Raw genomic sequence first — 14556 nt, 5'->3', positions numbered from 1 at the left:
TAGTTGTAGAGAGCAATAAGGTCTCCCCTCAGCCTCCTCTTCTCCAGACTAAACAACACCGGTTCCCTCAGACGCTCCTCATAAGACTTGTGCTCCAGACCCCTCACCAGCTTCGTTGCCCTTCTCTAGACATGCTCGACACCTCAACATCCTTCTTGTAGTGAGGGGCCCAAAACTGAACACAGGATTCAAGCTGCGGCCTCACCAGTGCCGAGTACAGGGGCACAATCACTTCCCTACTCCTGCTGGCCACACTATTGCTGATACGGGCAAGGATGTTGTTGGCTGCCTTGGCCACCTGGGCACACTGCTGGCTCATATTCAGCCGGCTGTCAACCAGCACCCCAAGGTCCCTTTCCACCGGGCAGCTCTCCAGCCACTCCTCCCTAAGCCTGTAGCGTTGCATGGGGTTGTTGTGGCCGAAGTGCACTTGGCCTTATCAAACCTCATACAGTTGACCTCTGCCCATCAATCCAGCCTGTCCAGATCCCTCTGCAGAGCCCTCCTACCCTCCATCAGATCAACACTCCCACCCAACTTGGTGTCATCTGCAAACTTACTGAGGGTGCACTCGATTCCCTCATCTAGATCATCTATAAAGATATTGAACAAGACCGGCCCCAGAACCGAGACCTGGGTTATTATTATCTCCTCTTTCTTTGCTGTCCTATTAAACTGTTTTTACCTCAAAGTCCAAGCTTTTTTTCTGATTCTCTCCCTCATCCCACTTGGAGAGACGGGGGTGAGTAAGAGGCTACATGGTACTTAGTTGCCAGCTGGGGCTAAACCATGATAGCAGACTTTTTTTTTTTGTTAAAAAAAAAGCTTGAGTGGAGGCTAAAATGCAGGTAGACCTCATGCTTATTTAACAAATCGTGAAGGTTTCAGAAGTATCTTGACTTAATTCTGAGTGTGGTTTATGTCCTTCAGCACAACAGTGGGCTGTGCAGTGAAAGTGGCTAAAGCCAAGCAAATGATGCGTAGACTAGTAAAATTCATTATTTTATGTGGAGTCAACACAGGAATACTACTTTCAATCCTGTACATGGGTAGGGTAGGACTGCAAGGTTCTCTGCACTGAGTTTATCAGGAACTGTGGAGAGACACTAAAGGAATGCAATTTTAAATCTTAGTGCTCATTTGTCTTCAGTCATGGTCACAAGTATTAATAAAATTGTTTCTTTGAACTTAGAATGAAGTGATAGCTATTCCTTTTAAACATTATCTGCTGGTTTTATTTTCTTGTTGATTCAAATCAGCTGCAGTGGGTTAAAAAATTTGCATGGCTAAACTTCTTTAGTAGTCTTTACACATTCATTTTGGGGATTGATGCCCATATGGATAGATATGGGGAATGGTCAAACTGCAACAAAATTTACTTCATTGTTTTGATAATTTCTGCTGTACATAAATGTGAACAAAGCAAAGGAATAAGCTAGTGAGATATTACTTTTTTTGTATTTTATATTGTGGGGGTTTTTTTACATTTAAGATATTAGCTTAGCTTATAAAGGCTTTGTGGCAGAATGCATTCAGCTGGAATGTAATGTTTTTCAAGCAAATTAGGATTAATGGTTTATGGTGCAAATTTTTATTGGGTAGGCTCTGTAATACATCATTCTTATTTCTGCTTGTTTGCATCTGGCGTTCTTTTGTAATCACTTGCTCTCTGGTTATTTTTTGTTCTTTTTGAGGGTAAGTGATCAGATATTGAACAAATAGAACGGGTGATGAGTAAGCTGACACATTTGAAAAAAGAATAGAAAACTGACAATCTTACTTTTAGCACTTCAGACTAAAATATGTTTGGCAGTTGTTCTGTTAGAATGTACCTTCATAAAAGTTGCCTATGAATATATAAATGTTTTACTAGAACTTGCAAAGAATTTTTCGTGAACCTTTTGGTTTTCAACATAAAATGCTGATCTACTGAAGTTGTGGTTTTCTGTTATAATGCATCCAATGGACTATTAAGAAAATGTTTTCCATTTTCGGGTGAAATTTCTTACTTTAAAATTTCACACCAAGCCCATATAGAAGAAAATATGGCTTGGAATTAGGGCATCAAGAAAGTCATTGTCAATATTCTAACTCTTACACTGTTACTCATTCTCATGACCCTGTGTCCTATTTGAAAGGAAACTTCTAAAGGGATTGGTTTCCATTTTTCTGAGAACTATCATGCATTTTAAGTATCACAGTTAATTTGTGATAAGGAATATTTTTCTGCAACTTCTAGCAGAATAACACAGCAACATTAGATAAAGACTATCATCTTCACTAAGTCACACAATTTTCCTAAAAATTTTAAACCAATGGAGTAGCTGATCAGTTGCCTCCTTTCTATGGTGGCCCCACTAATAAGATATGTGCCACTATTACTAAAAAGCCACAGCACTACACTGGGCTGCCAGGGCAGGGCTCAGCACTTGTCTCGCGTTGCCTGGGTATGAGCTGATGCCAGCTTGCATCAACAATGACCTGATGGTCACAGGACCATTGCCTGGCCTGGCCTGACCTGAACACCTGTAATGGCCATGGATGGGAAAACCTGGAGAAGTCACTGCAAGACATGTCCCCTGGAGCTGGGGAAAGCTGTGGTGTACCTTCTAAGCAGGGGACAGAAACCAGATTGAAGCAAGCAAGCCAGGGTAAGAAAACACATAGAAATAGAAATAGAAATAGAAATAGGCTCAAAAATATCCAAGTGTGAACAGGAAGGGATATCCACAACCAAAACCATTGTACTTCTCTTGGGGAGGGCAACAGAATGCTTATGATACGTCACAACATCCCCCAGGTCTGTTCCTGAGACAGAGTGGTGCTGTTGTCCTGAGGGCACAGGAGGACATTGGAAGGGTGAATATAACACCACAGAAAAAGGACAGATATTCTGAAATGTCCCTGTAAAATAATTTTAAGGATATTACTGAGGCATTTCCATATTAATATGTACAATGAACATTAGTGGTATAACTGAACTAACTAAACTGAACTAATGAAAAATGTTTGTTATATCTTTATTAGGATACAAAAGCAGGTGTTAACTAACAGCAGATTCTTTTCTCCACAGGTACAACAAGTGGAGTCGCCATTTCTGGAAGTGTTCAAACAACGAGTGGATGTGGCGCTTCAAGACATGGTTTAGGGAACATGGTGGCGCTGGATTAATGGTTGGACTTGATGATCTTGAAGGTCCTTTCCAACCTTAGTGATTCGGTGAACATGTTTCGCTTTTTACCCATAACAAAATGGTGAATGTGTAACAGACTGGAGGTCTAATGTGGGATAAGTTACCTGGACTAGGCAGAGTCTATTGTTTTCTCAGTATTGCTTAGTGCAGATAGTTTAAACTAATGAAGACTAAGTGGCTTATTTATTTACTAATGACACATAATCAATCACCAATCAGTGAACTATAGATTCAAGATCAATATCTGCAATTCAACAGAAAAATCACTTACTAGACTCTTCTGTAATGTTAATATTTACCCACAAATTTCTCAACATCCTTGTATTATTAATCTGGAAATGTTTTTGTCACAGACATATATACAAATGGAGTCACAAGTGCACCCACTCTTCTGGGTGTACACTTTCATACATACAGACCCCTCCTGAGGGTTCTCCTGCTTTGATAAACTTGGATCTCCCAACCCCTCATTGATGCCACACCAGTGAGAAAGCACCCTACGAGTTCAGGTTCACACACCCTGAGTGTGGGTCTGTGTGCTGCACTCCATCTTGGTTCTCTAGCACCTGGGGACACGTACGTCACACCATTTGACAGTTTGTGATGCTGTTAGCGAACAGCAAGTGCTGCTGCTTCCACTCCAAGGTCTCTCCCCACTGTTAAAAAATACTAATGCTTCTTTTATGTCTCTTTTCAAGATGAATCGTTTGTTTCAAAAATCTCTTTGTGATTCCCTGGCTACTGTTTAATCTGATTGATGATAATCATCTTCTCTAACATGATGAGTTTTGTGAGAACACCCTTCCAGGCAGCACCCTCCCAAAGAGCTCTGGGAGTCCCATTGACACACACTGTGTATATTCACATTTCTGTCTTAACATCTGTTGTTATTCAGGCCGCAGGTGAGCCCTGTGGGCACTCCGCATCAGTCTAAATGAATAAGCAAGTTAGAGAGTAATAAAATGTGACATTTTAAGAGCAGAATACTATAAAATGATGGATCAAAAAATGCAGCCATTCAGAAATATTTCTAGGAGATTTTCATGACAGTTGCTGTGATACAATTTCTCCTATTCTACTGGGATATGGCTTCCTTCCACTTTCCACGTCTCAGTTTTGTCTATGTCACCCTCTTCCATTGCTAACTGAATTGTATGTTAGGTTCCGCATCAGGTGTCCTATTTTTCATTATGATCTGCTTTATTTATTTACATCAGAGCACAGAGGATGTAAAACCTTATTAAATCAGAAAAGCAGTAATTTTGACCACTTTGCAGTCACTGCACACAGATGTAATTGGCAACATAAGGTGAAAATCAATAAGCTATCCAGCCGAAGCTATCTACATTATACAGCTTAACGCAGATGATTCCTCAAAAGATGTATACATATACATTCAATGTGTTCATATTTAGATATCCATACATATTTGAATATATTTTACAAAGTGAAATGGAAGAACAAGCACTTGAATTTTTTAGTGTAACTGATAACTTCCAAGATTTTTATACTTTAGCACAGGGAAATGAGGGAAGAAAGAAAGAGATCCAAAAGACATAATGAGATATATTTTGGATGTGAGAATTACATGTGCTATAGTACTTATAAGTCCTTCTGGTAGAGAAACAAATGGGAGAGTGTCCAGAGGCTCTGGAGAAAGCTTAGATGATGCTAGAAAGGGTAAGTTCGCAAGAGTGGTATTTAACAAAATGGTTATGGAGAGAAAGAACAAAGGAAGAGACAGATCTCCTGAGACATTGTTACGAATGAGATCTGGCATTAGGAGATACCCAGTGTGATGTTGTAGATACACTCATTTCCACAAAAGAGGATCAAAAATCCACACACAGTCGGAAAGAAGAAACCTATGACATTATGCTCATAGAAAATAAGGCATATGGTTATCTTGAGCACTGTGCAACTCTGCTTTTAATGACTGGCTGCCAGAATTAACAAAGCTTTTCCTGAAATGCTGAGATTTACATGCTAGGCATGTTGGTGATGCTGCCTTTTGACCTGCAGCTTTTCCCTTGTAATCAAGGTTTGTTTTTCCTCCCAGAGGAACTGCAGATATAAAACTGTAATAAGGAAAAGCACTCAAGTAAAAAGTAAATTGCTTTTTTGGAAAAGCATAGGTCTACAGAATAAAATAAAAATGATAACAGGAATGTACCAGCTTTTTCTACTACTGTCAAACAACTTTTTAAAATAGATTAAAATGTGTGCTTTTAGAATGACTGTTTAATAAAATACTGTTGCATATGAAATAATATTCTGATCACATTAAAGCAATATGAATATTTGGTTTATATATATATTTAGTATATTGCTCTTGTAATGTCTGCAAGTCTGTTTACTAAGATTTAAAGATGGCTAAACTCTGTTACAATTTTATATTTTCAGTAAATGTACTGATTTCATGTTAGTAAATCTCTGAAACATCTTTCTGAACTGCTCGTTTCTGAGTTTAGGACTAACAATTTGCTTTTTAGCTTAATTTAGCATGTTAAATTTTATGCTTGAAACAGGACTAAATGGATCTAAAGAGACCAAATTAGCTATCCATCAGGTGAGACTGTAGAATTTATGATGGACTGATTAGAATTTTACTGTGAGTTATTGAGAAGAGGGTCAATACTTTCATTAGAAACTATCAATTTACTTTTGAGATTAGAATATTAATAAACGATATGTATTTGTTTTGCTCATCTTGTGCTCACTTAGATTGAAAATGTTGATAATAAAGGCTGCAAACTCTGAGCTTTCTAAGGAATTTCAAAAGATATTCTGTCATCTCTTGATGCTGTTCTTTTGAAGTGGTTGTTTTATGTAATGGAGTAAGTTGCCATGGAGCAGGTGGGTACAAAAGTTCCTGAAGAATTTCTAAATTGTTATTGGTTTTAAAACTGTCTTTCATTTGCTTTAATGGGGCTTTATGGACTCAGAATTTCTGAAAATTAAGTCTATTGAACAAAAATTCATAAATATTGATTCTGCAGCCTAAGAGAAATAAAAAGTTTAGAAAATTAGCTTAATGAGGTTGATTAATTATTCCACTCTCTGTATTCTGAATATGAAAAGTTCAAGTGTTCAGTGTATCAATTCAGTCTTTTAATAGCCTCCCTGTGCCTCCCTTCCCCAGTTTCTAAAGTGAACTGGCAGACAGAAATGTGTTTAAGGGAAATGCATACTGCTTTCTGTTGATAAAAGTAAATTAAGCCAAGATCAAATCAAACCTAGGTTTCTGTGGAAGATGCATTGCCTTGTTTAAAACTACACCAGGGTAATTTCATGGCACTCTGCTATGTAGGTGTATACCAAGTGAAGCAAAATGTACGGGAGTTAAATGTAATTTTTTTTTTTAATGTTCCTCTTTTCCTGAAGTTTTATTTCCATAGTTTCATAGCTAATAACACTGTGAGTAGTGTCACCTGATGTATGCTTTTACTGTCTTCCATAAATGGAACAAAACAAGATGACAATGTGTGAAATACCCTTGTGGGTGCCCTTGATTATTCACTGCTCAGATTCACTTCCTACAGATTATGTTATTGTTCGTGCTCTTCGTACTGTGCGCACAGTCTCCCTCTTTTCAAGTAGACCTTTTCTTCTATGGTAACATTTTTACATTTTTTCTTCTGTATAAATCACAACTCTCATTGATTTCTCTGGAAGTGGTGTAAAGTTCTCTGGTCAAATAGCTGACAACTGTTCTTTACAGCAATCTCCCTAATCACATTTTGATGGATTCACAAATCATAAGGCCAAAAAAGGAAAATTATGCATGTCTATTGCATAACACAAGGCAGTCATAGATGTACACCAATTCATTACAGCATCATGCCCTTACTTTTTGTACAGTATCTGATCTGTGTTTTAAATATTTACCAGTGTAAATTCTGCAGCATGTCCAGGGTAAGATGTTCTATGTGTTAATAACCCTCACAGTAGAAAAATTATTTTAAGCTTTCTATTTTATTTGTAGTCTGGCTGTGTTTGACCTCCTTTTTGATTTAAAATACACTTTTTTTCTAAATATAATTAAAAAAAAAGTTCTCAGCTATTACGAATGCATAAACCATGTTTTATCAAATTTACTGACCACATTCCAGGTATCTCCTTAGCTTCCTACTGAGTGGAAGGCTGAAGATTTGCATGTAAAATTGATTATAATGATATAAACATTTTTATTACAAATTTAGCCTTCTCATTTTTGTTGATCATACTGATTAATGGTAAAAAAGCCACAGTGAGCAGTATGATAAAAGAAAATATGTGTAATTTGTGATGTGCATGCGATATACCCTGGGTGGAATTTGAAACTTCTTGCCAAAAGCAGTGTGGTCTAATGACAAAATTGTGCTGGAGTGTTGAATTAACAAGTAAGTAATCTATTTAGTGCTGTCACTGCAGAGTAGTAAAATGCTAGGCTCCAATTCAGCCTCCTAGACTTTTATAATGAGGCAGATTGTAGAGGTAGTGCATTATTCTTAGAAAACCTCTCAATTGTTTCACCACTGTTTTAGAAACTGGTGCCATAATGGGTATATTGTATTGCCCTACTTGGGTTTACAGCTTCATGGACTGACTTTCTTTTCAGCCACTGAATCATGCTATAAATTAATTTTTGTCTGATGTCACTGTCTCTTTTAAGGCTTTGAAAAATTCATGTGTTTTGAAGTACAGTTTTCCATTTTATATCTGTTTGGTTTCTTCTGATTAGCATCTGTTATATGCAGCTGCTATAGGGTGCTTGCATCTTTTGGATAGAATCTCCAAGAATTCAGGTGCTCAGTATAAAGCAATCACTATCACTAATGGAATTATCAGTAATACAAAATTATCACTAGTCTGTAAATAATGGGTCACATTTATAGTTTCCTGAATGGTGTCACAAGAGTTTATAAATGAGTGACTGTAGGGTCACTTTGTTTACTTTTTTAAAAAAAACTTTGAAAAAAAACCTACTCCCGTTATAAATCATGCCTTTTGATTTATTGGTAAGTCCAACAACAATTTCAGCCTGCTTCTGATTAAGACATATCAAGAAAAATGAAGGAGTGATTATTGTGTCTTGTACTATATTGATGGTAGCTTAGAGTAGTCTAGTGTGGACAACATTAGCATTGAAATACAAAGACAGCCCATAAAATTCACTAGTAAATAGCATATTTAAATCAGGGTTTTTGAACCTGTATAGACTGCTGATATTTTCTGCCTTCAAAACTTCAATGAACCGTGCTGATGGAGAAAAAAATCCTCTATACACCCTTATTCCTGCACATGTGTAACTGCTTTTTTTCCATGTCAGAAGTTCCACTAAATTCACTGAGACTTATTAAAGTAAGTCTAATTAATTAGGTATTTCAGTAGAAGATCAAAGTATGAAATGTGCGTGTTAGTTACTAGACACAGAAGAGCCATACACTGCAATCTCGCATTTACAGATTAGGGCTTCGCATAGTATATATCATATTCAGTGGCAGACACGTGTATCACAATGCAGATTAGCATACATATGTATAGCTGATAATCCTTACACAGTGCCAGATTTCTTTTCTAAAACTGTATTTTTGAAGGATATCTATTCAAATGTCATAATGATTTTCTGTTCCTCAGCTGAGAAACATGAGCATATTTTTGAAAAATGGAAGGTTGCTTAATTTGTATCTGTCTATTTCTTGCCAAATCTATCTACAGTCTGGATGAACATATTGTCAGAGATTCAGATTATGACTTGAATTCAAGAGGAGGATACAAGTGTCTGCTTGTACATAGAAAAGACATGCTGTGGTGGGAAAGTACTAACAGCAAAGGTTACTAAAAATCATTGTCATATCCCTAGTGGTTTGTTTGCATAGTAAATAAGCACATCCATAGGTATACAGCAGCATGAACTAAATAATATGCTACCTTCTCTTGTTCTTTTCCAGTGTGCTGTCAAGTTAAACATGCCAGGTAGGAAAAAGATGATGATAAAAATTTAGCAACAGAAAAAATCGATGATAAAAGTTTAGCAGCCACAAGTAAGTTAGACCTAATTTAGAAAGAGGTTTTTTTTTGCTGTAACCAGAATTTTATATTAAGATATGACAGTATCATTGTAATGGACGATTAGTAAGTGGGTTATACTTGTATTTGCTTTACTTTCATAGTATTTAGGCAGTTACTTTGGTGTAATTTACCACCAAAATTGATTAAAAAAATAGTCTGTGTTACCCCAAGCTACAGCTAAATGAATATGCTGTATGTTATATTCTCTTCCTTTGTTATTATCATTTCTTCAGGATTATTAGTTTATCATACTTACCTTTTCGCTCTCTCCTTGTGGACTTGCATCTGCAGTATTAACTTCAACATTGGCGTTTTCTAGCATTGCGTAACACTGTTTCATCTAATTCTCTCTCATTCTATTTCCTTCCTTTGGATATAATTTTATTTTTCTCTGAAAATCTGTACCTTAAGACTGTATGTAATATTCTCTTCTTTCCTTCCTTCCTGGTAAAACCCTGAAAGATGATCTAATGATATATGAAACAAGACAGTGAGGCACACAATTTGTTTTAAATGCTATTATGTGATACAGCTTTTGGTTTCTTGTCAATATTATGTGTCAGTACTCAAAATCTCCAATGAAATGCTGACTTGTCAGAGAATAAGAAACTTCTGGTTGGAGACTAACAGCATAAAAATACGTGGGACAACCAACCTCAATTAGCTGGGAAAGTTGTCAGATTTCTTAATTCTCCAATGCATAAGACATGACTCCATATCAAGAACCTGAGCCTAAAGCAGTGATAGCTGATTTTAAGCTCCCACAAGACCAAGTTGAAAAGACTCCTAACTTCCTGTCCTCCTGTGGTCTCTGCTTAGCAGCCAATACAAATACCTGTGCAAAAAAAACAAAACTGAAGAGAAGTGCTGAGCAAATAATGGATTTTTCAGTTCACTGGAGGGTCTCAAAACAACAGAAAAATGTTTCCAGTGATACTTAAAAGGATTTTTTTCTCTAAACTTGGGGTGAAACAGAGTAAAAGAAATTGATTGAGCAAAATCACTTGTTTTATCTAAAACTAAAATGGTTTCCCTTGATTTTAAATTAATTTAAATTTTTGAAATGGAATGAACCTGGCCTCAAATAAATTTTTTTTACATAATATTAAATGAATGACTTCAATATTTTGGTGAACAGAAGGAAATAAATTACGGATAAATAAATGGGACACAGTCTTTGCCTAAAGACATATACACATATACAAGAAACATCAACTAAAAATTTTTCAGAATGATAGCATACCAATGTTATAGCTGATAACTGAGAAATTACATGGTTCTGTTCTGAAGAAGTTGTCATGCTAAAATCATTACTGTGTTATCTGAATACACTTCCTATGTTAAAATATGCAATAAAAATACATAACCATATATTAAATTTATGTTATACACATTTGAGTCCATTTCGTTCTGAAATTTGGGGTACAAATAAGTCAGAAAAATAATTTTCCAGTGATTGAACTTCCAATTTTGATTTGTGCTTTTGGTATTAACCACCTCCCACTCCTTTTTGCATCTAGATACCTTTGATGCAGTATGTGTAATACTGCTTCAGGAATAGCATGTTTTATTTTTATATGTTTAAACTTAGGTTTTCTTTTCCAAGACTGTAGTTTAAGTATTAATTCGAAGTGATATCTTGAGCTTTTCTAGACCTTGAGGTCCTCACAAAAGCAATTGAGAAAGAGAGACTTAACAGTTCAAATAGGAACAGAGAACAAAGAACTCTCAAGTTAATTTAGCAGTGTCTCTAATTTCTCTGTCTTTCATTTAGTTCTAATAGGACAGATCCACTTTGATGGTAAACAATCAATCTAAATTAATGAAAACTGAAGACCATTGGCTTGAATAACAGTACAACACCAAAAAATTCTTACTGATTATCAATTTGCAAGAATTACTGCCAAAAGGATAAATATTCACATTTCTTAATTAAAAAAAAGAAGTTTGTCAAATACATTTCAAAATCACATGCTATAAAATTATGTTTCAAGCTCCCATTTTATTTTGAAGAAAAAGAAGTTCTGAAGAGAAAAGTATGCTAGACTTCACAGAAGTAGTGTCATGCATTTTCTCATATTCATTTATTTTTCATGTCATGTTCTTTTGTTGTAGCCAAGTTGCAATCTGGGAAGCATTTATCCAAACCCTATAACTCCACCAGCTGTCCAGATATGATGCGCTATTTGCTATTAAAGGAAGAAAAGAAACGTAGCATGGTATGCTTCACTTAAGAATTCAGGCTCATTGACCTGAAGCAGTATTATTCTTCTTTCCCATGAGGAAGAGCTAGTAACTTTATTATATGCTGAAATTCTTTTGCTTTATTTTTTTTCCCCCCCATAAAACCCATCTTATCATCTTATCTCTCATGACCATGAAATATAACTTACTTTTAAACTTTCACTCATGCCAGCTTGAAGATGACCTACCAGAACCTGGAAGGGAGCCTATCAATGTCACAATATATCTCTATGCCCTGAAGATTTTGTACAATCTGTTTGATTACCTTATACTTTTTATACAATTTCTCCTTCTGAATTCCAAAAGCAAATCTCAATGTAAGGTCACAAGTTACCTTTTGTGGATGAACTAAACAGGGTTTAAAAAATAAGTGAAGAGTTACTTGCTATGTGATTCTACTTGGATGGGACTCCACTGAGCTTTACTTTCTAATACATTCCATTAAAACTGCTGGAGTTTTAAAAACTTCAAACCAGTTAAAGCTCTGGCTTGTCAAGCATGTATGCATGAGGACAGCAGGAGACACACTGTCTTAGGGAGGGTCTTTTGGGTCCTATTAACAGTAGATGATACAAAGAAGCCAGCCAAAATAAGTGATATATTATTTCGTCACTAACCTTGAGGTTAAATTGTAAGAGCTGCTGGTATTCAGCTCAGTAACTAATAACAAGGGCTCCTCTTTCAGTGTTGCAGCTTCAGAAAGAACAAAGCAGATCAGAAGAGAAGAACAGATGCACAATAAAATACCTATTGAACCATAAAAACCTTAGTCAATTTATCATCTCTCACTTCACAAATTGATACTTTCTGTGCTTGTGCCAAACTTCTAAAAAATTCCTTTTCCACAAGCTTTGATTATTTTAAATATTTACAGGTATGAAATGCACCTGATTTTGCTTTAGTTGGTCTGTATTTTTAATTGTTGAACTATATTTTCCATTCTGCACGTGGTGAGCAAGAAAGGAAGATATTCACATGTGTGTTCTTTTAGAATGTAAAGTGTGCTTCACTGGTAAGTTTAATTCCTCTTTCACTCCAAGAAATAAAATAAAAGGACTCTTACAAGCACAGCTTCCACACTAAATGCACAAATTCTCTTAACTTTTTTTCATGCTTTTGCTCACTGGAATTTAATTTCAGTTCTTTCTATTGTTTTGTTATCTGATATTTATTTCTGAAGTATCCAAAGACACATGTATGTTATGAAGGTAATTTAACTGACAAAGCAGAAAGATTAATATTTTTTTCCCAGGGACGAAAAACACAGTCAAACAAACAAAAACCCCAAACAGCCAAAAACCTAAGCAACATTTCTGGAGGGAAAACAAACAAACAAACAAACAAAATTCACAGTGCTGGTAGATGAAGATGATGTCCCAATTCTAGATAATCTTTCTTTATATAGCCCTTTCTTATGAGAAATAAGAGGCAGTTATTAGAAAAACAATCAACCCCCGTTTAACTGAAAGGATGCAATTTAGAAATAAAAACCTACAGGTATTTACTTACATGAAGTATCAGCCTAATATTTCATAGACTTAAGCAGGCAAGATTTTTAAAAGTTCTTTTGCTTCAGAACTTTTGGAGAAAGGTTTCCAAGTAGTAAAAATAGCTGGTGAACTGATTGCCACATTGTCAGAATCCTTCTTGCATCCTTCAGAAATGAGAGACTGCTTAATACAAGTTCCCAATACTGAAGTTGATTTCATCAATCTGGTCATCTGCTTCTTAGCTTTTCAGGGTGGAACAGACTTGTGAAAGGAGTGGGTAAAGAAAGGAGAGGAGATGTTAACATCAGACATACCCTTTACCCAGTAAACTAGAATACTTTTAATACAAGTAATTGTGCAAAGTGTAAACTGGCAGGAATTGGGAGCATTGAATTTATTTTTTATGTTCTCTAGTAAGGTTTAATATAAATATTTTTTTTCTAATGTAAAATGTAAGATCACTCAGACAATATTGATATTTTTATTAAGTTATCCTCTATATTATTAATTTCTTCCTCTTCAGCACCAAACCAGGAGCCACAATCACTGTTTCAAGTGTGAGTTGCAGAGTATGTGGGTACCCACTTGTGTTCTTTGAGGACCTCATGCTTTATTTAAACACATGTTTTCTTCCCTTCCTTTTTCAACGCCATGCTTCCGGCTGACATTTTTCATGACATATTAACTCATCTCATGCTTATTCATGCAAATGTCTTCTGCCATTTAGCTGTGTAGGTTTTATACAAGAGTTCAAGAATCTACCTGCAACAAGGTGGCCGAAGGGATGTCACCTTTTTCAGTGCCATAATGGAATAAAAAATTTCAAATTTTTACCTATTTTGAGCCTTGTTCTTTAGTATGACATGCACTTTGTTTTCAACTTCTAGTTAAATCCATATCATTGAAGGAAGGCAAATACTTTAGATCTGTTTTTTCTAACTTGTCTTGTAGATTTGATTGGCCAGACTGATTATTTCTTTACCCATTTTAGTATAATTTTAGATTCTCATTTTGCCCTTTTTAAGTGCAGATTCCTAACAGTTATGTAAACATTGACTTGGATTACTGATGTGACTTGAAGCCACATTATTCCACCCTTAATGGGTTTGGATTGAGTTCTGCATAGTTTAGAGCTATGTGTCTTACAAACATAGGTTATGAGTAGGTGTCTGCCTTTCAGAAACTCCTGCAGTACAATCAATAATATATGCACAGATGCTCATCATTAACCCTTTTTTCCATAACAGTCTTTTTCCTTTCCTCTCTGTTTCATCCATCAAATACAAGACTAGACAGACTTCTTGCGCACAGTCCTTGGCTGTAGCCTGGTTTAATCAGGTCTTTCACCAGTCCTTGGACAACTCATTCAGTTCGTTCAATCTGAAGCACTGACTGCTCAATCTTCAGTTACACTCAGAGAAGTGTTATTTAGTCTAACTACTGGCAACATTGATAAACTCTGGCTTTTTCCTTTTCTTCAAGTTTTCTTCCATCTTAACATCTATTCAGTTCTAGGCTTGTAGTAGCAAAGGCAGGCATTGGGGCAGGCAGTCTAAAAAGAGCTGTCCCTTCTTC

The sequence above is a fragment of the Phaethon aethereus genome (assembly GCF_964289735.1).
Source record: "Phaethon aethereus genome assembly, chromosome: 2".
Taxonomy (NCBI): domain Eukaryota; kingdom Metazoa; phylum Chordata; class Aves; order Phaethontiformes; family Phaethontidae; genus Phaethon; species Phaethon aethereus.
This window is presented reverse-complemented; position numbering follows the sequence as displayed.